We start from the raw sequence: 26,397 nt of genomic DNA, 5'->3' as shown, positions 1-26,397 counted from the left end.
AACATTTGAAGAAAAATGGGGAAAATACAGAAAAATCAAGACTTGCTTCAAAAGTATATAACAAAAAATGTATTTAACAAGGAAGATAGGGAGAAAAGATACGTGTAAACAAAGGACAGCAATGGATCATTCAAAACAGAAATCTTAAAATCTATGAGAGCAAGATGTGGTTTTGTAGCATTAGATCATACAGCAATTTCACTACCTTCAAAGGTGTCACCAAAAAGTAATGCTTTAAAGAGAGACACTATTTTTTTCTGACTCTGCCTACATTCACTTAATTCTTCATTCTCCTCTCATTTAGACCTAAGTTATTCACTTACTTAAGATTAACTTTTTCTCAGTAATATGGGCTTCAGGAAATAACTAATAGAAGTCAAAATGAGAAGAGGATGGATGGATAGTGACTTAAGAGTTTGGCAGAGTCAAAAAAAAAAAAAAGGACTTAGAAATATCATATATAAAATCAGCTCTGCCCAAATTGCAAAATGCCAATCATAATACTTACACAATAATCAAACAGTGATAAAGAGAAAATCCCACTTTCAAGAAGGAGAAAAGTGGCCGTGGTGGCTGACACCTGTAATCCTAGCACTTTGGGAGGCCAAGACGGGCAGACCACGGGGTCAAGAGTTCAAGAGCAGCCTGGCTAACACAGTGAAACCCCATCTCTACTAAAAATCCAAAAAATTAACCGGGTGTGGTAGCACACACCTGTCGTCCCAGCTACTCGGGAGGCTGAGGCAGCAGAATCTCTTGAACCTGGGAGGCGGAGGTTGCAGTGAGCCAAGATCATGCCACTGCACTCCAGCCTGGGTGATGGAGTAAGACTCCATCTCAAGAAAAGAAAAAAAAAAGAGAAAAGTAGCAGAAATTGGGGTACTAGGGACCAGTAACAGACATGGGCAGGAAGAAAGGAGGCAAATTCCCAACTCTAGAAAAGGAAAAGAATAAATTTACATATATAGCCTGCAAGGGGGCTGAGGGGTAAGGAGAGAAGGAATGGGGACCGAGCACTTCATGGTAATGCTGGCACTGATCAGCTTCCGGACATATCCTTTATTGCATGTATAAAAAACTATTAAAGAAAGAAGTGAAACTGCACAAACTTAACCTCAGCACCAGCATGATTACCTCATGTAACTTCTTTTATTAGTATCCCTAAAAGAAAGTCATTCAGATAAATAAGTTTATGGTTTTCGGTAGTTGTCCCCTAGTAACCTGGTTTATGCATCATGCATTAGTTTGTGGAACTGAAAGGTTAATGCTGGAAAAAAAGATCAGAGATCTCTTTGGTTCTTTGCCCCGACTTAGTTAAGATTGTGTAACTTGTACAAATATAACCATTTCCTGTCCGCTGAACAAAGCAATTAATGGTCTGGGTACAGTTTCTGAGATGATTTAAGGGAAGAAATCAATCTGGCCATGTCTCACTGAAGTTCATTTTAAAGAAAGAAACAAAAGAGACATGAAAATATAGAATATCACTATTTTGTTGAATAGCAGTTATTCTTACTTTATATAACCTTCCTCCCCCACAGATTGTACATGACACATTGGGAAAGGAATCTGCTTCAAAACTGCTTTCAAAGAATATATCTATCATCCATAACTTCAATTTACTATTAAAAAGTAGGCCAGTTGCAGTGGCTCACGCCTGTAATCCCAGCACTTTGAGAGGCCAAGGCGGGCGGATCACGACGTCAGGTCAAGACCATCCTGGTTAACACGGTGAAACCCTGTCTCTACTAAAAATCAAAAAAATTAGCCAGACATGGTGGCAGGCGCCTGTAATCCCAGCTACTCGGGAGGCTGAGGCAGTAGAATGGTGTGAATCCGGGAGGCAGAGCTTGCAGTGAGCCAAGATCGGGCCACTGCACTCCAGCCTGGGCCACAGAGCGAGACTTCATCTCAAAGAAAGAAAAAAAAAAAAAAGTAATGTGCAGACCAGGCCATTTTAAAAGAAAAAATTGGTATTACTTCATGAATTTAGAATAAGCATCCATCATTCATATAGGATGGGCTCTACAAAAAGAGAATTATCAAGGAAGGAAGACCAAAGAAAAGAAGAAATGCAACCTGGGCTTCCAATATTTCCCAGGGCTGGTTCCAGGAGCTCAGGAGGTATAGAAACACTGCCTTCCTTTTCCTCAAACCTTTATTGTTTAAACTAGCTTAAGTGGGTTTCTGTTACCTGCAATGCAATAATTCTTGACTAAACAAGAAAAATCTTTCTATCTTCACATAATTTGAAGTATCTCAGTTTTTCCTCTTGATTGAAAGTTCCATATGCCTCCAATAATAACAATTATAATTAGAACATGGCTTTAAAATTAAAATCAAACATACATTTTCAGCTGGTTCAAACATATGGCATCTCAGTGTCAAAACATGTCCTGCTCCATCATTAAATCATTCGTTGAATAAACACTTGCTGACCAGTCTGTTTGCCAGTCACTATATATAAGAGAAGAGGAAAGAGTCGGTCTCTGCCTTCAAGGAATTTAGATTTTAGTGGGAAAGTCAAACAAAGAGGAATTGGACATTGGACATCTCCCTGCTTCTTCTCTTACCACATCTTTACAGCTACACTCAAATAAATACAACTTCTGATTGAACTGATGGCTCCCTAAACTTCAGGTACCAGTTCATGCTATCCATCTGTTCCTACAATCTTCTAGGTCTTCTAAAGGGCAAATGAGAAGTGTGGAGTGGGCCTTTAGGGTTTTCTCTCACCACAGTAAGTAATCAGTCTCATGGCCTAGGGAAGACAGAGAAAAGCCTGGTGTGGGGCCAACTCATAAACGTGCCTTACCCTCTGCCCACCACCACTACACTCTCACCTGAAGGAGCACACCACTACCACTCCCCACCCTAGCAACAGGACTGACAGCTAAAAGAATCTATACTTTTAAATTAAAATCTACCATCTTTCATTACTTATTCGGAAGTTCACCACAAAAATGAGTCATGAGAATCCTAAAAGATAGTATTTGAGAATTGTCAACGGGTCCCACTGACTATGAGGGCTCTCTCTTCAGGAGGGAAACAAATTCTCCAAAAAAAAAAAAAAAAAAAACAGGTATTTAACAAGCACCAGTCAATTGAGTCCAAAGACCTCTCACAGCTAATAGGAAGTGACTACCTGGCTAAATCTTCACATTCTTGCAAATCCAAATATATATTCCCTAAAGCTGAAGGCTGGAAGATTTAGATCTAAAGATGCCTAATTGGTTTGAAACCTTTCAAAATGACAGTTCTCAATAACTGAATCATTCAAAAGGAACTGCCTTAGGAATAAGTGATACATGCCCTTTATTTGCCTAAAAGTTTTAATTCACTGGACTATAGATAAACATGCTTACATAAAACCACCCGGTCAGCATCCTGGAAAAATATCATTCTGCTAAAAGTTAAGCAAGTTTATATAGTCTATCAGGTATTAATGTTTTCCATGATTACTTTTCCATGGCAAAATGAATTGTGTTATTGACTTAGAAAAATAAACAATACGCCTAACTTGTATTTGTGCCCTGATTTCTTGCCAAATTTAAGTATACTAGATAAATTTCAAATAAATAGATCAGATAATCTATAACAGAGGCCAGGTGGCCAGTTAATAATCCATAGTCACTTTCAAACCTAAATTCTCAATCAAGAAAACAATTTTTCAGATGAAAATTTTGACTTCCAAAAGCTCTCTGAGTATCAAGAGAAATTTTTCAGTCTTTTAACTCTTTTACATACACGCTTCAAATTCCCACATGCCATGGAGAACAATTAGTGTCAGGAGTCCTGAGGAGAACTAATCTGAGAGTTATCCAAAAACCCATGGGGAAGGTCTATGGATCACAGGACTTCTTACTATTAATATCAAAGAGGCCACTAGAAACCCCCCTCTTTTAAGCAAAATATAAATTTGGAAAATATTTTTAAAATGCTCCCCTAAATATGTATTATGTTACATGTTATCATCAAAATGTATTTTTAAAAAACACACATATAAGTTACACTAGTACTACACTTATTAAAAAAGTTAATTCCACGTTTTGCTGCTTCCTGTGAGCATTTATAGTGACAAGTAAATAAGGAAAATAAACATTATGGAAGATGTTGGTTTTGATGAAAACCAGAAACAAAATGTCAGAGGCAAAATGGTCACTGCTCTAGGCAAACTGCTAAAGGTTTTGGGAATTAAGACACAGAGAAAAGAAAACGTTCATAAAACTTTCTTGGTTCACTGCTATATTCCTATGAAGATGGTAGAAACTCCTTGTTTTTCCAATATATCATTTCAAGAAGCAACGAAGAAGCTCTATATGTACAGTCAATACAAAACAAATATATGACCGGAAGTTATGATGCTAAAATGAGCGGTTCTGTTTGATGGAAACTACAGATCCATTACAATAAGATGATTTACTCTGCCTCCTCTAGACACAAAGACTGAATGTCTGCCTCTTGTAGTATTGGCTACTCCTCTGATTTCAAGCAAGTCCTTTCAACTTAAGGTCCTCTTCTCATTGTGTATTTCATGGGAAAATATGATATTGAGTATCTCAGAATGAATTATATACCAACTGAGGATCTGTAATAGAACATCCCAATAAACCAAATAAGGGATCAAAATAGCAATAAAAATCTTTGGCTTATCAAAAAAGGAAAAATGTAAGAGGGACATCAACTTGCTACAAACAAAAAAAAAAAAAGAAAGAAAGAAAATTAAGGGTCTCATTCTTAAAGGACATAAAAGTAGCAGAAACCAAGTCAGCCCTAAGATTAGGGAATGCAACTCTGCAACGCAGTATGATTAGAATGTACAAGGACAGGTTCACATTTTTTTCCTCTGTAACACTAATAATTTTTTTCTTGTTGTTATTGAAACCACAAAGTAATCGATTACCCTAACGAATATACAGATTTTCTTCAACATGAATGTTGCTTCTGAAAAGCAAAACTAATATTCTGAGAGAAAGCTCTGACAAAGCCCTCCTTCACGCAAGTTTCCAGCAGCCAGTGGGACATGTGAGCAACTAGGCAGTTTGGAAACGTGGTTAAAACGTCCACAACTGTGCCAATTCTGACAATATTTTAAAAGGTTTCCTAGACACCTCACTTGCACGTAAGTCCATACATGATTTCAATGTGGATTAGGGCCAAATGTCCCAATAATATTCAGAATTTCAAGTTTTTAAAAATGACAGCTCCTTCCAGCCCAAGAATCAACCTCTATGTAGCACTGTATGCTTTTTTTTCCTCCCTACAAATTAGAAAATTAAATTTTCTTCATTTCCAGCCAGGGGCCACTCAAACAAATCTAATGGGTGTAGACAGCATTTCCTGCCTACTGCAAGGAAATAATGGGATTGTCATTATTAACATGGCCCAAGGCATGCACTGAGGTGGAGCACAGAAGAAATTGACCTTTAATTTTCATCAGTTAGACTGCACTGACTGCCTCGTTTAAAAAATAAAAAATAAAAGGTAGATGTTATTTTTCTTCAGCATTAAAGTCTAACACTAGCTCGTTCACTCTCATAGAGCAAGACAGGCTTCAATCCCTATTATCCTTTCCATTCAACTGTGTTTATGTCTAGAAAAAACCTGCCTGTAAAAGTTTCGTTCTTCCCCCAACCACTTTTACTTTTTTGGAGCTAGGCTTCCAATTTACAAGAAGCTGGTGAGGTTTAAGTACCTCTAAAGCAGAGAAACTATTCTATTGATCGACATCTCTGCCAAACATTCTATGTTATTTCAAAGAAAGGTGCATCCAAACAACAACGAGTGGCTAGGATCTCTAGAAATACTTTACGTACTTAACCTGCAAGGCACGGTTCCCCCACAGTGGTGTCTTTACACATGACAGAGATGAAGAACGCTGTCTGCAGTGGTGACCAAGAGATGAAAGGCAGGGCTTGGGAGCCCCACAGCTGCATCCACTAATGTCAAGACCTGATCTCTCTTAAAAAACAGAACAACATCCACAAAGACAGAGAAGGAATGGGAGGGAGTGACTCCCCTTTATTACAACGTTCCTTTGATCTTAGACTTAAGAAAGGAAGCAGAGCTGTCATATATCTATTAAAAAGGGACAACCTCTCTTTAAAGGGGCAGAAAGGAAGAAAAATATTGGTAGAAGTAGCACTTGCAATAACTAAGTACTGCTTGGCATTCAGATGCGCTTTCCCCCACAGGTGCTTTTGATATATGTTATTTCATTTTAGGTCCACACTACCTCACTAAGATAAACGGCTCGAGTATGACATTAAGGATGAGCTGGAAAGCTGTCTCATGAACAGGGACACCCAAGGAGCCAAAGGCATGGTCAAGACAAAACTGATGGCTAATATTCACATATGCTTTTAAAGTAACTGGGAATGTTTTTAAATAATTATCCCATTAAGAAATACATCCAACAATTAAATCTGTCTGTAGTCACAGAATAAAGCAATAAAATAATAAAACAGCAGCAGCTACCACTTACTAATCGCTAATTCAAAACACTATGTTGAGCCAAACAGTCGTAACAAGACACAGAGAGACTGAGCATAAAACACTGAGAGTCCTAAGAAGACACTGAGAGGCTGGGCAATTTAACCAGTGAGAGATGTGCACAGTACAGTCCCAAACTCAGATGTTTCCAGAGCACCAAAATATTAACTCCAAAAATATCAACTCCAAGTTAAGTGAGTAGTTTCCCATATCCCCTCCAATTATGAAAACTGTTTAACCAGCTATTATCTACAGACAAGGGCTCAAGAATACCCAAGAAGCATGGTCTCCTTAAAAATGTTTCCTTTTCGAATGGCGTAAACCCGGGAGGCGGAGCTTGCAGTGAGCTGAGATCCGGCCACTGCACTCCAGCCAGGGCGACAGAGCGAGACTCCGTCTCAAAAAAAAAAAAAAAAAGTTTCCCTTTCATCTAATACATCTTGCCATTAAACTTTCTAGAAAATCATTCTATGCTTTCTCATGAAAAACGTTATGAAAGATTATTTCTTGGCTAAAACTGAAACTTACTGAAGATATACAAATACACCAATCTGTGTTAAAAATATATTTTTTTAAAAAAAAAGTCCTTCATTAGTCTGCTAAGCAGGACATCTGACATCAGGCTAGAATCGTCCCTCTATTGGACTTACCGATGACCCAGAGGAAACTAGAATTTAGAAAACCTGCCATCCCACATGAAACATACTGGGAACAAGCTCAGTCACCTTCATCAGTGCCACATCCTTCCCCAGTCATCGCCTGTTCTCCCCTACTCACTCCTACTGCCCCTGCTCCTCACGAAAACAAGGAAGACAAACATGCAATTAGAACGTTAATGGCAAACACTTTGGACCCAAAATCACACTAAATGAAATGAAGCTAAAATAATCTATTAAAGACATTTATTTGAATCCTCTGTTCTTTTTTTGTCAACTAGTATGTCCTCATAGGTTTGAATGAACTCCCGAGGACACTGAACTAATTTAAGAGAACTGCAAAGCGAAACATAAACAGGAAGTGACACTGTTTCCCTGTTTAAATTGAATACAATAAGCAAATGGTAAAAGCTAAAAAGCTATGTTTTCAAATTATTGAGATTGCCACAGGTGTCAATAAGATCTAATTAAAGCTACAGGACAATAATCACATAGCAAATAGGTCCAAAAACAAATAAAACTGGAAATAATTATGTTTCTTCATTAGTGAGGAAATTGTATAGTACATTAAGATATGTATTGCTAAACAAAGCCTGAAATAAAATATAAACCTTAAAAATTGGTATCCATTTCTTCTCCTCCCACCTTGCTTTAAAAGAAAAAAAGGGGCGTTTTTTTAAGATGAACTTCCTAAAAGACTCCAAATTACTGATTTTATAGTAATTTCTTTAAAAATGAGTATAAATACAAAGCAAATTTTGGTGATAGTGGTGAAAGTGTGTGAGGTTAGAGAGAAGAGAGTCCAAGCAATTTTAAAGAAATATAAGGAAATAAAACACTCAAATCCTAAAATTACAATCTATTCCTCCTTTGATAGATGCTTAAAACTGTTCTCTTTACATCTTGAGGTATAATATTGATATTTAAGAAACTATATACTCTTAGGAATTAATTCAGTGCTATGGTGATCTGCATCATGAGGACCCACCACAGCAAGTCCTGAAAGCTGGAAGGAGGCAAAGGCTTCCCTGCCTCCTACTGTAGAGAGAGGGGTCAGGTGGGCAGCCAGCATTAAGGACCACTTCTCTGGAGGTGCTGCCCACCCCCACGCCCCCGTTCGGGGGCATTTTAGCACTTACAGCCTCCCTCCTGAGACAGGAGAGAAAGAAGAAGGTGGTTCTAACAGTCCTCACCATTCTGTAGAAACAATCTCCAGAGAAGCACATAGCTCCTTCTAGACCACAAGGAATATTCCTGTGAAGAAGCCAGGAATGGTTTTTAGGCAACACAGCCTTGGGGGGCTGCATCTTCACTTAGTCTCTTTGTCCACACCACTCCACAAACACAAGGAAAGAAGCAAATCAGGCCGCTCTTCAGAGCCTTGTCCTTAACTCACCTTCAGTGAACTCACTTTCTAAAGATGGAGTCGAGCCCTACATGATTTCTAACAAAGGACGCATTTAGGGTTGCCAGCTACCCAGGTTTAGCCCAGGCCGTCTGGGAAAGCACAAGGCTCCTCTGAATCCTGAGGCCACCTTTAATTAACTGCAGGAGCTGCTTTCTGAGTTCTCAGAGATAGACACCCTCTAGTCCATTGCTCATCCCCTCCCTGTGGCTGCCTTAGGTACAACCTAAACCACCCAACAGCATTAACCTTAAAAGGAGAAAAACAGTATAAGGAATAGAAGGATTTGCTTTCCCAGGTGCAAATTATAGGAATAGCATCTTATTCTTATAAACTTAAATGAAAGCTACTGGGGATGAACAGAACTGTTGTACCAGTGAGTAAAAGGACTCCCTTTCATAGAGTGTTTAGAGTGTCCGAATAAGGTAAAACTTCACTTAGAGTGTCCGAATAAGGTAAAACTTCACTATCGTTTAACCAACTGCCTCAGATTTTTCCCATTCACTCTATTGCGTTTCTTATACATTACTTTCTATGAAGTACACTTTTATTCTCTGGTTTCTTTCATTCTAAGCTTAAGTTGCTACTACAGAGAACAATCTAGGAAAATCTTCCCCTTGGAAAATGTCCAGAATATTATTGTTTCAAAAGAAAATTTTTTTTTTTTTTTTTTTGAGACGGAGTCTCGCTCTGTCGCCCAGGCTGGAGTGCAGTGGCGCGATCTCGGCTCACTGCAAGCTCCGCCTCCCGGGTTCACGCCATTCTCCTGCCTCAGCCTCCCGAGTAGCTGGGACTACAGGCGCCCACAACCGCGCCCGGCTAATTTTTTGTATTTTTAGTAGAGACGGGGTTTCACCGTGGTCTCGATCTCCTGACCTTGTGATCCGCCCGCCTCGGCCTCCCAAAGTGCTGGGATTACAGGCGTGAGCCACCGTGCCCAGCCTCAAAAGAAAATTTTAGGGTTTTTTTTTTTTTTTTTTTTTTTTGAGGCAGAGTCTAGCCCTGTTGCCCAGGCTGGAGTACAGGGCCATGGCACGATCTCGGCTCACAGCAACCTCCGCCTCCCGGGTTCAAATGATTCTCCTGCCTCAGCCTCCCGAGTAGCTGGGATTACATGTGCCTGCCACCACACCTGGCAAATTTTTGTATTTTTAGTAGAGACGAGTTTCACCATGTTGGTTAGGTGGGTCTCCAACTCCTGACCTCAGGTTATCCACCCACCTCGGCCTCCCAAAGTACTGGGATTACAGGTGTGAGCCACCACACCCAGCCTAGATTTTAGTTTTCTAGACAATAGACTGGTTGAACACGTAGAAGGCATTCAGCTAATATTTAGCCTTCGTATTCAGCCGCCTGGGAACACAGACACTGTGCCAAGTCTAGAGATACAAATAAGATCATGAACCTGAACTACTGAGAAGCCATGAGATACAGCTGAAAAAAGGTTTTAAATCACTCTAAGGGACCCTAGGAAAGTGTTTTAATGTTTTCGAGTATGCCTTCTCATCTTTGATTCACTCAATGAACACTTATGGGGGCACTCAATATGTACCAGCTTCTGTTGTGGACACTGGAAACACCTACAGAAAAACAGAGTATCTTCCAGAATTATTTTTAATGAAAGTGTGTATATAAATGGATAGATGTATACACACACACACAGAATATACATATGGATGGAATACGTATTTACATGAAAGTGCCTGGCAAGTAGTGAGTGCTGGAAAATTGTTGGCCACTATTACTGCATTTTACATCTGCCTTGTGGTCAGAGGGTTTGGAAGTACAGTGCACAAAAGTGTCCTCATTTCTATATAAAACTGCCAATAGCTGGCTATCATTTTACTCTAAGGAATATGATGATTAAAACCTTCAATTTTGCCCTATCTCCTAACTGGAATCCTTTAATCTAAGCACTATTCTCACCTCTTTCCAGCCATTAGATTGAAAACCTTAAAGGGACAGAATACCAAGAGGGCCAACTCCCCAACTCCGAGTTCCCCAAACTTGTCTGATCATATAATTCACCTGAAACACTTAATAAAGATTTCCCAGATCTAAAGAACAAGAGCCCCACAGGCACCGCCCTCTCCAAACACACAGCCCTATAATGTCCCAGGAGATTCTTCTCTTAACAGTCTTTAACTCCCCCTGCAAATAGCTGAGGTCATTCTCCTCAAGTTCTTTCCAAGGCATGCTCTTTGACCCTTTCTCCATGGCTTAGTTTAGCACTAACCAACACTTGGCCAGAATCAACTCTTTCAGCTGAGCCTCCAACAGCTCGGCAAGGCACATTTGGGGGAGGAGAGGGTTTCTGTCCCTTAATATGTCCTTTCTAGAATTTCACTTATAAAAGGATCATTTAAGGCCAGGCGTGGCTCATGCCTGTAATCCCAGCACGTTGGGACGCCAAGGCGGGCGGATCGCTTGAGCCCAGGACTTCCACACCAGCCTGGGTAACATGGCAAGACCCCATCTCTACCAAAAAAAAAAAAAAAAATTAGCTGAGCACCTTGCCGGAGGCTGAGGTAGAAGGATCACTTGAGCCCAGGAGGTGGAGGCTGCAGTAAGCAGAGATCGCACCACTGCACTCCAGCCTGGGCAGCAGAGCCAGACCCTGTCTCAAAAAAAAAAAAAAAAAGAAAAGAAAAGAAAAAAGAAAAAAGACAAAGATTATTTTTTAAAAGGATCATTTAAAACTACCACAAACCTCTGAAAAGTTACATTATTTTAAAAAATAATTCCCTTAACATAATTTGAACTGACTCCAATAAACAAAACGCATGTAATGGAGGGCCCATATTTTCATGGAACAGAAATACGGCTTTTTATCCGAATTTTCCAAATCAATTCACAATCTAATAGAGACATGAAAAAAGTCATGTATTCTCTGAAGAACATTCATTTCTTTAAAATAGCAATGAATAAAAAGCTAGCTTTGCACTACAGGTGACTCATACCTTTCATCTTCATTTGTTTGATTAAACATTTATTAGTTCCCTACTTGGAGGAAAAAACTCAAGAACATCATGGAAACACAAAAATGCCAAATATAGGCCATGTTCCAAAGAGAGTAGGTTCTTTGGCGGTGATTTATGAGACTTTGATGCACCTATCACCTGGGCAGTATACACTGAAACCAATTTGTAGTCTTTTACCTCTCACCCTCTTCCCAACCTTTCCCCTTGAGTCCCCAAAGTCCACTGTATCATTCTTATTGAAAGGCACTAAGTTTAAATGGTACATTCAAACTGGGGATCCAGCCACGCAGCCATCAAATGAACATTTACTGTGTATCCACGATGAAAAGACCCCAAGTTAAATCAGAAATCATCCCCCTACTCACAAATAAGGGAGACAAGGAGACTATTAGGCAACGATGAAAAAGTCAAGTCTTCTGAAAAGTACAGATAAAGTGCTAGAAGAAATTTAAGAAAATGGTTAAGTTAGGAGAAACCCCGTCTCTACTAAAAAAAATTACAAAATTAGCCAGGTATGGTGGCGCATGCCTGTAATCCCAGCTACTCAGGAGGCTAAGGCAGGAGAATGGCTTGAAACCAGGAAGCGGAGGTTGCGGTGAGCCGAGATCGCGCCATTGCACTCCAGCCTGAGCAACAAGAGCGAAACTCCGTCTCAAAAAAGAAAAAAAAGAAAAGAAAATAAGTTATCTAAAATGACGGCTCTGGAACATAACAAGGATATGCAAAAAAAAAAAAAAAGGGAGATCATTTTCTTTTGAATAGCCCAAAATCATTTAAGAGCATTCTAAAGCAATGTAGTAATTCTTCATATCGCTCCCGGATATGAGGAGACCATGACTCTCAATACCTTTTGATATAGTAATGACCCTACTGCCAGAGAAATTAGTAGGCCACAAAAGTGATAGCTATGGTATGAAAAGCTCATTGAGTGGAGCTGTATCAAGCCATTTATATACACAGCAATATATATACACACACTATATAAAGAGTATATACACTATATATACACACTATATACACACACACACACACACACACACACACACACACACACAAAAGAAAATATACCCACAGAGGCCGGGCGTGGTAGCTCACGCCTGTAATCCCAGCACTTTGGGCGGCTAAGGCTGGTGGATCACCTGAGGTCGGGAGTTGGAGACCAGCCTGGCCAACATGATGAAATCCTGTCTCTACTAAAAATACAAAAATTAGCCAGGCATGGTGGCACGTGCCCCCAGCTGATCCAAAGGCTGAGGCAAGAGAATCACATGAACCCGGGAGATGGAGGTTTCAGTGAGCCGAGATCATGCCACTGCACTCCAGCCTGGGTGACACAGTGAGACACCATCTCAAAAAAAAAAAAAAAGAAAAAGAAAATATACCCACAGAGAATGCACGTACACATTACTATCACACTCTTGTAATCTGACACTGTTTTCCAGGAGTTCCGGAATGAATGGTAAACATTTTGTGGTAGCCAATGGTATGTAATTTTCCTTAAGAACTTACTTGCATTTGAATTTAAATCTTTCCATTAGAATTTTTATCTGACATTTTGAGTATACATACTTTTCATCTGACGTTTAGGCTTTGGTATCCCAACATTAAATGAAAATCTTGCCCATCTTTTGGTAAATGTGATCCAGCTACACTCAACATCAAATACCTCACAAGAAAAAACAGAGGGAGCAGAACCTACTATGCAATCATTAGATGCTAGAGACAAGTTCAGAGGAATAAAACAAAATATATGTGGTTTCTTCCATTCTATCCCTTTTGTAATTTGGTTTTACAGTCTAAGGAACTAAAGAATTCTAACACCTAATGCATTTCCAACATGAGTAAAGAGATGACTTAGACCATTTCTCTTAAACAGAAATCAAAGTTTTTCCACAGTACTAATGATGTCAAGAATGAATAAAATGTTTAAAGGTTAGGCCGGGCGCGGTGCCTCATGCCTATAATCCCAGCACTTTGGGAGGTAGAGGCAAGCAGACCACCTGAGGTCGGGAGTTCGAGACCAACCTGACCAACATGGAGAAACCCCATCTCTACTAAAAATACAAAATTAGCCGGGGGTGGTGGTGCATGCCTGTAATCTCAGCTACTCATGAGGCTGAGGCAGGAGAATCACTTGAACCCGGGAGGCAGAGGTCGGGGTGAGCCAAGTTCGCACCATTGCACTCCACACTGGACAACAAGAGCGAAATTCCGTCTCAAAAAAAAACAATGTTTAAAGGTTAGAAAATGTGACAGGTCCGATTGTACACCTACTCCTGGATTTCTAAATGACTCGCTGTGCTATTCAGGATAGATTATCTTCATGTGCTTACATGGTCTGCAAATATTAATAAACTCCCTGATTCATCTCGATATTAAAATGCCCTTTTTTCCCCTCCAGAGATCTACTTTTAAACATTTTCCTCTTAAATTTAAGTCAGATAATAAAATAAGGAAACTCTCTGATCTCCAAAAAATGGCCTAGGGAAATCTCCATTTACACTGCAACAGAGAGATGAGGAAAAAATAACTACCTATATACCTGCCTGAAGTAGACCAAGGGGAGTAAACAGGCATATGGAGACTGTGTAGGATACATCTTCAATATTTACTTTGGCATTTTTTAATTGTCATAAGATATACATAACAAAAAATTTACCATTTTCTGTATTCAACTTAGTGGCATTACATACATTCATAATGTTGTACAACCATCGCCACTGTTCATTTCCAGAACTTTTTTTTATCATCCCAAACAGAAATTCTAAACCCATGAAACACTATCTCTCCATTTTCCCTTCCCCCAAGCCCTGGTAATCTCTATTCTACTTTTTGTCTCTATGAATTTACTCATCCTAGTCATCTCATGCCAGTAGATATATACAATACTTAAATTTTTGTGTCTGGCTTATTTCACCTAGCATAATGTTTTCAAGATTCATTCATGTTATGGCATGTATTAGAATTGCCTTTTTACAGCTGAATAACATTCCACTGTACCATAATATTCCAATATATAATATCATATTTTGTTTATTCATCTGTTGATAGACATGGATCATTTCTACCTTTTAAGTATTGTGAATAATGCTGCTATAAACACTGGCTTTTAAGTACCTGAGTCCCTGCTTTCTTTTGCGTACAGGAATAGGAATGGAATTGCTGAATCACATAGTATTTCTATGTGTAAATATTTATGAACTACAAAACTGTTTTCCACAGTAGCTGTATCATTTAACATTCCCAAAAGCAATACACAAGGATTCCAGCTCAATATATTTAAGTGTTCTCTAATTCACTACTTCAGAATAATGTTTACCTCTATTTCTTAATCAGAATTATTTTTCTTGAGATTAAAAAAACCATGATCGAAAAATCAGAAACAGCATCTAAAGACTTTTATTATTTTCTTTCCCATTGAATGATTTAAACAGTAAAAGATATAGAAGGTATAGAATGGGTTTTTTAAAACCTTTAAAATATTAAGAGAAAATGAAGCATAATGTCCTAGAAATACATTAAGTATCTTATACGTACAACTTGTACTGTAAAACTGGTCAAATCTGACCCCTAAGTAGTCACATACTAGAAAACGTCGCATATGAGTAACTGAGTATGAAACATAAAATATCCAGAAATCTTTTAAAAGAAACTTACTCTTGTTACTGGCAAGTTCATACAGTACCTGGAACTAAGCTGCCCAGGAGAATCTTGCTTTAGTAAAAGTAGAGGAGGAGGACATGTAATTTTAGCTTATCTAAATACTAAACTCAGGACTCTCCACAATCCTGCCCAAACACGAAGGCAGAAGAAATGAGCTAAAAGCAATAATGATGTTCTTAAACTTTTAACACCTGCTCTCACCAATCTGCCATCAAATGCTTACACGTGACAAAAGAAGTTAACAAGTAGCAAAACAAATGTCACTAGAAAAACACCAAAACCAATAAATAGGCATAGTTGGAGTCTATTGGTAGAGTGGAGTGGGGTGGGGTGGCGGAGGCAGATACTGTGCTTATTGTTGTGATATATTTTGCAAGCAAATAATATAGTTGTACCCATTGCTGGTAAACTGTTTGTAGTTCACATGATAGCATTGAGTCAATCAACATTTATTTCATGGTAATCCACAGAGAACACTGACTTTCCAGGGGCTTCTGTATCTCTATGAAAAGACCACCAGCAGTCCAGCATCAGTGAATGCATTCTGCACTTTTACACTGCTTTTAAGTAAATTGATTTTTCCCAAGGTGCTTAAAAAGTGGTTTGTTCTTTTAATTAGGTAAATATTCCTCTAAAGATCTATTTAAACTTGATATTTACAGTAAAACCTTTTCATATAGAATAGGCAGCCAAACTTTATCCTAGCCTTGCCTGGATAATTGCAAATCCCTAATTAGTTACATCTAGAACAATGGAGTTATTTTTAATAGAGACCCCTCTTTCATAGGCTATAGGGAATCTTAAATCCCTTAAAAATAAATTAAACCATTATATTTCCTGGGATCTTAGAATCTTCAATTATTTCTAAAACATCCTACCTTTGTTCATGTATAAAGATCACTTTCTAGACAATTATTTCAACAGAAAACTTTTCATAATTGTGAGTTAAGATCATTTAAGTAAGTTTTTATGACTAGTTGGCCTTTATGAAAATCTTTACTACTCTTTCCAGGGTAAAAACAAAGATGTATCCTTAAATTCTAATATAATTTAGAAGGCTTAAAGTCTAACACAGCCTGAAGGTGCTCCAGTTTTAGTATTTCTCAAATTTCAGAAGGTAGCAAAGAATTGAACTTAACCACCATCCAGCCTTAGGAGTTTGGTGGTAGATACTGTTCTCTATACAAGATTCCAAAAACATCAGAACAGAGTAGAATATTCCATTAACAAAGAACCTGGTCTAGATCTCAAAATATGCATTCTGAGTCAATAAACAAGTAACTGAAATGAAATTACATTTTAAGCTCAAAAAGAATCATTTAACACAAGACACACTTTGATACTTACTAGAACCTCAAATAACACTGTGACTCAACACCATTTCTGAAAAATCCCCCACCACCCCACAAAATGGTTATTTGAAGCTGATGAGGTATTTTAATGATATTATAAAAACAAAACAGGGCCGGGCAAGGTGGCTTATACCTATAATCCTAACACTTTGGAAGGCTGAAGCAGGGGTACTGCTTCAAGCCAGAAGTTAGAGACCAGCCTGAGCCACAAAGTGAGACCCTGTCTCTATAAAAATAAAAAAAAAATATTAGCCAGGCATGGTGGCGTGAACCTATAGTCCTAGCTATAGCCATACTGGGGAGGCTGAGGTGGAAGGATCACTTGAGCCCAGGAGTTCGAAGCCATAGTGAGCTATGATAGAGCCACTGCACTCCAGCAGCAGTGAAATGCTGTATCTTAAAAAAGGAAAAGAAAAAAAAAATTAGAAGGCAATGTCTAAACTGACACTGAGTATTGCCAAGGGCATCAGAAATTCTGATCCAACACTGACAGAACGCTAAACTTGCATATCTTAACCGGGGAGAAACAAAGAAAAATTCAAGAATCGAATATCTTCAAACTGACAAACATCCTCATCTGTATGTAGATGGCTGATCACGACTGTCTATCGATCTTATGTGATTTATACTTGGTGGTTTTAAAAACATTTCTGTCCCCTGATCTTCAATTGGCACCCGACATACCTTCTGTTTCCAAGAACTGGTCCTTGACATTAAACCTGCACCATGAACAAACTCCCCTCCAGGTGAGCTTGTTACTAGGGTCTGGCCTCTCACTGGATATACCTTGCAAAGTGCTCAAGTACCATCAAGTCGTCCTTCCAGTTGGGCCTGTGCTTGTCTACCTGCCCCTATCTAGCCACAATAATTCAAGCATTCTCTCCCTCTTTAAAACACATAATGCCATAACCATACTATATATTTTAAGGGAAAATACATATATAAAGGCACTCAGAAACTAAAGTACAAAGCTTCTCCTCAACCACCTAAGTGAATTCTCAATAGCTTTAAGAGTGAGAATTAATTTACTTGAAAATAATGTCTTACCACATAAAAATCCCACTTAATGGATTAACCTCATTAACATGAAGAAAAGGCAATTGTGATTTCTAAAGTGGAAAGGCAGGTAGGTTGCAAAGATTCCCCTACACTGAAAATATGATTCTTTTCCATTCTTAGCTGTAATTGCTGAAAGCTCAAGTAATAGGCTAAGATAACATACAAGGAGTAAAACCTTATGACTCTATCATTCAGTACTGAAAGTTCCTCTAAGAGACTGCACTTCTCCCCCCCACCTCAAAAACAGCCCTGAATCAAGCCTGGCCTGCCCACTTCAGCAACACTAGCCCAGCTACAGACCAACTTCCCAAAAACACAGATATGGGACAACTTACGTACAGTACAACTTTGGAGAGGTCACAAATCACCTATTCCATTAGGAGTGGGGTGAAAATAAAATACAACATCTAAAGCTTGGACCTTATTTACTGATCACAAAGAGAAAAATAAATCATTTTTCCAACTGTCCAAGCACAATTTGGAGGTCTCTGAAAATGTGCAAAGAAATACCATAGGACCGGCCGGGCGCGGTGGCTCAAGCCTGTAATCCCAGCACTTTGGGAGGCCGAGACGGGCGGATCACGAGGTCAGGAGATCGAGACCATCCTGGCTAATATGGTGAAACCCCGTCTCTACTAAAAAATACAAAAAACTAGCCGGGCGAGGTGGTGGGCGCCTGTAGTCCCAGCTACTCGGGAGGCTGAGGCCGGAGAATGGCGTAAACCCGGGAGGCGGAGCTTGCAGTGAGCTGAGATCCGGCCACTGCACTCCAGCCTGGGCAACAAAGCGAGACTCCGTCTCAAAAAAAAAAAAAAAAAAAAAAAAAAGAAAGAAATACCATAGGACCAGCTCAGTTTTAAACTTTGGAATATAATGAACTATGGGGTTTGTATAAGGCTTTGCCAAACACTTTTCAATACACTGACTCATTAATCCCTTGTGACAACCATTTGAAAAGGTATGAGTTAGATCTTTCCTCCTTATATTAAAATGAGGAAACCCAGACTAAGAGAGATTCAAAAGCTTATCAAGGACCCAGCTAGAAAGTAAAGTTATCCCTTGGCAGAGAAGATATTCTGATTTCAAACTGATGCTCAGATGTGGCCCTCAATCTTTGTCCATCATTTAAACATCTTTATTCCTTAAAATTATAGTAAATTTGTCATTTGTATTAAGCACTTGGGGATGTCCTACAAATCAAACTATATGTCATGGGTTAAATCATGTTTCCTATATTTGTCACACTCACTAGGACACTATAATCCTATTTATAACATGGTTATTATCCTGAAAATAGTACAGTGGTATCTTATCCTTGAAAATAGTACAGTGGTCCCAATGGTCAGGAATGGGTATGAACACGATGTTTCAGTTATCTGAACAGTCTCAGTAACTGACGCCTTACCTGCAGTTGAATTAACAATTTTCAAAGAGCTGGAAGCAATGTAATTCACATAACACTAAAATAACTTAGAACAATTTTAAGATAATTTACAGACATAGGTCCTTCAGGATATGTCTAAAGATTATGAACTGCAATTATCCCTGGACAGTACTATAACTATGGAAGATACAGTAGATTCAGATATACTTATACTGAACCTGGCAGTTGCCTCTTAAAAATCCTAATAAAAAGAGATTACATTATAATTTGCCTTTTCCTGAGGGTAGTGCACCAAAAAAAAAAGGTATTGGGTTATAGGATATGTATAGATAGAATCCAATCTAGATAAAAGAATGCTTACTTTAACATGAGTTGGAATATTCACCATTCCATACAAAATCAGAAAGTTGTTGAAATTCCTTTTAGCAAATGAAACTCTAAAATTCAATGAATTTAAATTAAATCCACTAATCAGAAAAGTATTTGATCATCTGCATCAAACAGATCTTTCTTACTGTTTTAATCTTACACATATTCTTCCCAATTCATGGATGAATCCAATGTGTTTGATATTTGATTTTTATACTCTGATAGTAAAAGAATAATTTTGATTCTTCAGATTACTTCTGCAGCTACATAAGGAAAAGTGAATAATGGTTTACTGATACTTATGAAGTCATCTGAAAAGAACTGTCCAATGAACGGATGAACATGGGTATGAGAGGATCATTTTTTTCAACTTTCTATTACTGACTTTTCATATTGTTTCCTATTTGTACTCTTTTATTACACTAAAATAACCAACAAGCTCTGACTACTTTTTCAGCAATTCCTATGTACAATTCCTATATTAAAACAAAAAAGAACATGTCATTTAAAGTTTTTCCCACCAGCTTTTTTTTTTTTTTTTTTTTTTTTTTTTTTTTTGAGACAGAGTCTCGCTCTGTCGCCCAGGCTGGAGTGCAGTGGCGCAATCTCGGCTCACTGCAAGCTCCGCCTCCCGGGTTCACGCCATTCTCCTGCCTCAGCCTCCTGAGTAGCTGGGACTACAGGCGCCCGCCACCGCGCCCGGCTAATTTTTTGTATTTTTAGTAGAAACGGGGTTTCACCGTGGTCTCGATCTCCTGACCTTGTGATCCGCCCGCCTCGGCCTCCCAAAGTGCTGGGATTACAGGCGTGAGCCACCGCGCCCGGCTTCCCACCAGCTTTAACTATGACATGTAAGCATTGTTTTTAAAACCAAATAGTTGGGGGGAGGGGGGAGGGATTGCATTGGTAGTTATACCTGATGTAAATGACGAGTTGATGGGTGCAGCACACCAGCATGGCACAAGTATACATATGTAACAAACCTGCATGTTATGCACATGTACCCTACAACTTAAAGTATAATAATAATAAATAAATTTTAAAAATAATAATAAAAATAAATAAATAAATAAATAAAACCAAATAGTTAACAAATAATATGCATATTTTATCCACTCTACATAGGAAAGCAAAGTTGAGCTATAGCTAAGTCGGTCTTTAAGTTCCATTTAAGGGCTGAATGTAACTTCTGATATCATAGAAGAAAGAAAAATGAACTAAGAGATCTGAAGAGCAGTATGCAGCCTGGACAACATAGTGAGACCTGTCTCTACAAAAAAAAAATAATAATAATAATAATAATAATAATAAATATCCTGGCATGGTAGCGTGCACACCTGTAGTCCCAGCTACTGGAGAGGCTAAGGTGAGAGGATCACTTCAGCCTGGGAAGTGGAGGCTACAGTGAGCCATGATCATGCCACTGCACTCCAGCCTGGGTAACAGAAGGAGACTCTGTCTCAAAGTAAAATAAAGAGCAATATGACCAAGCTACATGTGAAAGATTTGGGAGTCAAAAAGTTCTACACTTTGCTCTCCAATATGGTAACCACTAGCCACAAGTGGAAATTACAAGTAAATAAAACTTAGGCCGGGTGCGGTGGCTCACGCCTGTAATTCCAGCACTCTGGGAGCCCGAGGCGGGTGGATCACCTGAAGTCAGGAGTTCATGACCGGCCTGGCTAACACGGTGAAAACCCGTCTCTGCTAAAAAATATAAAAATTAGCCGGGCATGGTGGCAGGCGCCTGTAATCCCAGCTACTCGGGAGGCTGAGGCAGGAGAATCGCTTGAACCCGGGAGGCGGAGGCTGCAGTTAGCCGAGATGGCGCCACTGCACTGCAGCCTGGGACACAGAGCGAGAATCCATGTCAACTCGCCAGGCAGAGGTGGCAGTGAGCCGAGATTGCGCCACTGCACTCACTCTAGCCTAGGCGACAGAGCGAGACTCCATTCCAAAAAAAATAATTAAACTGTTGTTTCTCAGTCCACTAGTTACATTTCAAAGACAGTTATATGTGCCTTGTGGCTGCTAAACTGGACAGCACAGACAGAACCATTTCCAACACTTAAGAAAATTCCATTGGATGACACCGTTGGTAGCTACGTGATCTTATGCAAGTTACTTAATTTCTGTAAATCTCAATGCCCTTATTTGTAAAGAGTGCATAACACAACCTAAATCGAAAGACTATTCGAATTTTAATGAGATAATGTATAAAAGCACAGGAATTAGTGCTTAGTACACATCAGATACCCCAGAAAGGAGCTATTAACACAATCCTGTATTAAACTTTCGTCTATAATGGTGACCCTCGACAAGTCACTTTCCCTTCCGGGGCCTCATTTTCCAAACTGACAAGTGTGGGAAATTCTTCTAGTTAGCTTCTAATGAACCTATCAATCAAATGCTACCAGGTTAAATAAAGTATTGAGCAAAAGGAGCACAAACTCCTACTGAGTAAACTGTTACCTAGGCTCCAAGAGCCTAGAGCTTCCTCACAGATCCCAAGCATTCTTCAAGAAACCCCAGAAGACTGGCTCTCCAATATAACCCATCGTCTGATGTGCGCTATTTATAAAGTCTGTCTTAAAAGATTACCGGAATATCTTTCTGAAATTGTGTATACTGTAATTAGAAGCTACAACCTCCTATTTCATGATGAGATCCTGCAGTTTTAACATCTTTTAAATGAACACTATCTTTACAGATGAATTTTTTTTTATCTTAAAGTCATTTAAACCACAACACTTTAAAAGCACGTGAGTTTAAAAACAATTTTGTAATGACTGATTTTTTTTTTTTTAATCAACTATGCCTCATTCTCAGTCAGCCTGTGGGTGCCCCTCTGGTATCTAAACAAAGTGAGAATTGTACCTTCATGGGTGAGGTCCTTTCGCAGGGCCAGAAACATGCCCAAAGACTTTATCCTCGTTAACAGCTGCTCCCAGGGAGCCAGGAAATTTACTGATCCAGTAAATTTCAGAGTCAGCCTCCAATGAGGGGGAACCAAGGGCCCCCACAAAAGGCACAAAACCAGCGCTCCCGGCTGCTATCCACTGTGGGGCGTTGCCCAGGCACCTAGGGTCACAGCTTTAACTTAGGGGTGGAGGAGCAACTCCGGCAGCAGAAATCATTACAGAGCGAAGCAATTTTGCCCAAGGCCTGAAGCCTCCAAAAAAAAAGTATTATTCCAGAGCAGATTCCTTTTCTTCCGGGTCTGTCTGCTCCTTCTGACTCTTTGCCCACAACCACCGTGCCTCCCCATTCTCAATGCCCCACCTCCTGCCACATTTATTTAAAAAAAAAAAAAAAAAAAAAGAAGAACAAGGAGGAGGAGAAGGAAGGAAGGAAGGAAGGAAGGAAGGAAGGAAGGAAGGAAGGAAGGAAGGAAGGAAGGGAGGGAGGGAGGGAGGGAGGGAGGGAGGGAGGGAGAAGGAAGGAAAGAGAGAGAAGGAGAAAGAAAGAAAACGATTTTAAAAAGCATATTCCCTCTCCCTTAGCTTTCCCTAGGAAGGCCTGGAAACTGGAGGAAATTCAAATCAAATTAGTTGCACATTAAAAAATAAACAGACAAGCAATCAGGAGGTGCCCACCCAACAAAAGACCTCACCCGTTCCAAAATATGATTAAGCCTGGGAGGGAAGAGGGGGAGGGGGACTAGAAACCAGCAGGGATGGAGAGATAAACCTGTGGATTTTTGGCCCCAGCGTTGACCCATTGCGGCCAAATTCTAAATTTTGTTTAAAGAAAATGCTGAGTCGAGGAGAAAAGAAAATAAAAAGTTATAACTTTTAAGGAAGTCTGCAAACGGCAATGTCTGAATAAAATGCCATTGCTTCCCTTCGTCTGGGATGGCAGGGTGGGAGCTGAGATTCCAAAAGCTCCAACTCCGACCGCGCACTCCTGGAAGCCTCCCCGCCAAAGGCGCCGCCGGGCGGCACAGCCCAGTCTCCCGAGACGGCGGGTCCGGGTCCTCTGGCTCCCACGGGACGCCAGGACCCGGACCTCTGGGAAAGTTCGCGGGCACAGCCCGAGGCCCCACTTTCTGCCGAGAGTGACAGGCCCTTCCCACGCCTGCCGGCCCCAGCCCAGCCGCGGGCACCAGACGGTCCGCGCGGCCTCTCCTGGCCGCCTCGGGGAGCAGATTCCGCCCGCCCGCCCCACCCCCGGCCGAGGCGCCCCTCGGGGTGACGGACTGACCGGAGCTCCGCTGGCCCACACACCGGGTCGCCCGCTCCTTCCCGCCGCGCCCCGCTCCCCCGCCCGAGCTTCCAGCCGCCAGGCTCGCCAAGTCCGGCCGCGGCCGCCGGTTACCGCCCCCAGCCCGGGGGGAGCCCGGGGGGCAGGACGGGGAGGGAGGACGTGGCGCGCTCGGAGGTGGCCAGCAGCGGGGCGGGGAGTGTCCCGGAGAGGCCCAGCCGGGGGCGGGGGAGCCAGGCCGGCGCGGGCTCGGGACCCTCCCCGAGAGCATCCCCGGGTTCGAGGCCCCCGACTGCCCCCGCCGGCGCGGAGAGGCGGCCCCAACTTCCAGCCCCACTTCGCACACCCGCCCTCTTTCCTCCACCATATGGAAATCTACAGCCTCAGAAAGTGACACGTCGAAGATTCCTCGGCCTCGCCGCCCGCCCTCCCCCTCCTGGGCAGCGTTCCTGCCGCGGAGATTCCGGGAGGGGGAGCGGATTCCTCGGACAAAATCTGCTGGGAAGGCTGGGGGTGGGGGGAGGCCGCGAGCCACTGCCCCAATTTTTTTTTTTAAGAGGAATCTACCCGTTTCTTTCACTCCTGCAAACCCTGAGGCAGGCAGCACAGGCGGGGAACCCGATCCCAGAAAGGCGGGGGCCGCCCCCTCCCGGGTCCCGTGTTCCCGGGGTGCCCAGGCGAGCGCGGGGCGCCCCAGCACTCCGGCGCCAAGTTTTTGCCGGGAAGCCCAGGGCGCTCCCGGGACAGGGACGCACTTTGGCGGACTCGGCATCAGGCCGGGGCTTTCCAGTGCACCGGACCCGGCGATTGCGCGTGGGGTCCGGGTCTCCTCCAGTTCCCGGCTCCTGCACGCCTTACCTTCCCTAGGGCTGAAACGCGGGGCTCCGGGCGCACCACACACCGGGTCGCCCACGCCTTCCCAGCCGGCAGCCCAAAGGATTCCTGACGCCCCCTTGCTGCTCCCGCCGCCGCCGCTCTCCTCCTCCTCCAGCCGCCGCCGCCGCCGCCGCCGCTCAAATAACTACCAGGAGGGTTTGATGGGGGATTCCGCCATGTCAATGATGTCGGGACCACATGGGGATTTGGGGCCCGCCCACTACCGTAAACCGCCGAGTATACCTGCCGCCACAATCGCAGGCTCGCAGAAGCTGTTGTCCCCGGCCCTGCCTAGCTAAGCAGAAACTCCTTTTGGTTCAGCCAGACTAAAGAAACCTGACGCTTAGGGAGCTAACAACTCCTGAATGGCGAGGGCTGCCGGTTCTCCAGATCGCCAAAATAATGTAAAGGCAATGTTTACTCAGTGATAATTAAGCCTAAGACTGACTTTTTTTCATTTACACATATATTTCCCTTTTTGTTGTTAACCCCCACAGCAACCTTGTGAGCTATATTACTCGCCTATTTCCCACAGCATTTTGTTCATACAGCTAACATAGTATGAGCAAATTTTATTACACTTAAGTTAAAATCTCTACTTCCTCTTTCTTCCTTTTGTTTTGTATTTTGTTGTTTTGGGGACCGCAGGCACTGGGCAAGCATGAGCCACCACACCCTTTTTTTTCTGGGGGGGGGGAGAATAGAGAGGGGGTCTCAATAGGTTGCCCAGGCTGGTCTGGAACTCTGGAACTCAGGTGATCCTCCCGCCTCGGCCTCCCAAAATGTTGAGATTACAGGCGTGAGCCACGTCAGCCAGCCTTATTTCCCAATGCGTTTCTCAAGGATAGAGACTGTTGCTTACTTTTATCTTTGTATCTGTAAAGGACAAGGACCACAATAGGACTCATTAAATAACTGTTGAGTTTATATTAAGTCAAATGTAATGTATTTCTGTTGTACAGTCTCAAAGAGGTTAACAGACTGCATCCCTTGCCACCCCTCAAATTATTCAGGAGACAAGAGAGCTAAAGTTAGCCTAGAGAAGCCCCTGCCATCCATAGCTGTCCAGGTATTCTGAATATCAGCCTCAACTATTAAGCTACAAAGGAGCATTCAGGGAGTCACCAGAGACAATGTATTACTTTTGTCAACCTAAAAAAAATAATAACAGTACATAATACTCTATTAAGTCTAAAGAACACTGAGAAATAGCTCCTTCCCTTGTACAATTTGCCATTCTTTGGGGGATTTTTTTTTTTTTCTTGGAAGCAATGGTGAGCCCAGAGAAATGGGGACCTGTCTCCTAAATGGCTTATTTCCTGTGGAGCTCCTCAAAGGGGAACTTGAAGCAATCCTTCTATAACACAACTCCTTCTATAATACAACTCCTTCTATAACACAATTCTGGGTTATAGTCCTGTATGAGAAGGGTGGGGGGAAAGGCAGTAGTTCCTTAGTGCCAATAGTGTACAGTCCAATAGATCTCATTTGCATCCAAATGCCTTCTCTGACTCCGGACTCTTTGGCTTCCTCAGGTGCCATGCCTTCAGCACAGCTCATCACTCATGGCTCCAGAAGGTACCTGTGTCCCTTTGTATGTGCCTTCCGTCTGAAATATACTTCTTCCCTATTTAAGATCATTTACTCCTTCTTGATCTCCGGCTAAGACCACTACCTCATTTCCTCCCTACAATCTCATACCTCTTTTCCCCACGATCTTACAATCCTTGTCAGTTCTCACATTGCTCTGAAGTTAGTTTTTTGTTTGTTTGTTTGTTTTTTGTTTTTTTGTTTTTTGTTTTTGTTTTTGTGTTTTTGAGGCTAGAGAGCAGTAGCACGATAGCAGCTCACTGCATGGTCAAGCTCCTAGGCTCAAGTAATTCTCCCACCTCAGCCTCCCAAGTAGCTGGAACTACAAGTGTGTGCCATCACACCTGGCTAATTTTTTTTTGTTTGT

At 41.3% G+C, this 26,397-nt stretch overlaps 1 protein-coding gene across 3 annotated transcripts in view; it reads right to left on the bottom strand.

The window, feature by feature from the left end:
* FNDC3B (fibronectin type III domain containing 3B) overlaps positions 1 to 24,624 on the bottom strand; it is a 364,538-nt gene extending 339,914 nt beyond the window's left edge. The window contains exon 1 of one of the 3 annotated variants that reach the window (XM_001085124.5): positions 24,423 to 24,624. The gene's annotated coding sequence lies outside the window, so the exon portion shown is untranslated. Of the gene's footprint in view, positions 1 to 22,238; positions 22,766 to 23,564; positions 23,942 to 24,422 lie in introns of those variants that run through there. The other 2 variants (XM_001085354.5, XM_028843856.2) reach the window with 2 other exon arrangements.
* Between the last annotated feature and the right edge of the window lie 1,773 nt (positions 24,625 to 26,397).

The sequence above is a fragment of the Macaca mulatta genome, chromosome 2 (assembly GCF_049350105.2).
Source record: "Macaca mulatta isolate MMU2019108-1 chromosome 2, T2T-MMU8v2.0, whole genome shotgun sequence".
Taxonomy (NCBI): Eukaryota; Metazoa; Chordata; class Mammalia; order Primates; family Cercopithecidae; genus Macaca; species Macaca mulatta.
This window is presented reverse-complemented; position numbering and strand designations above follow the sequence as displayed.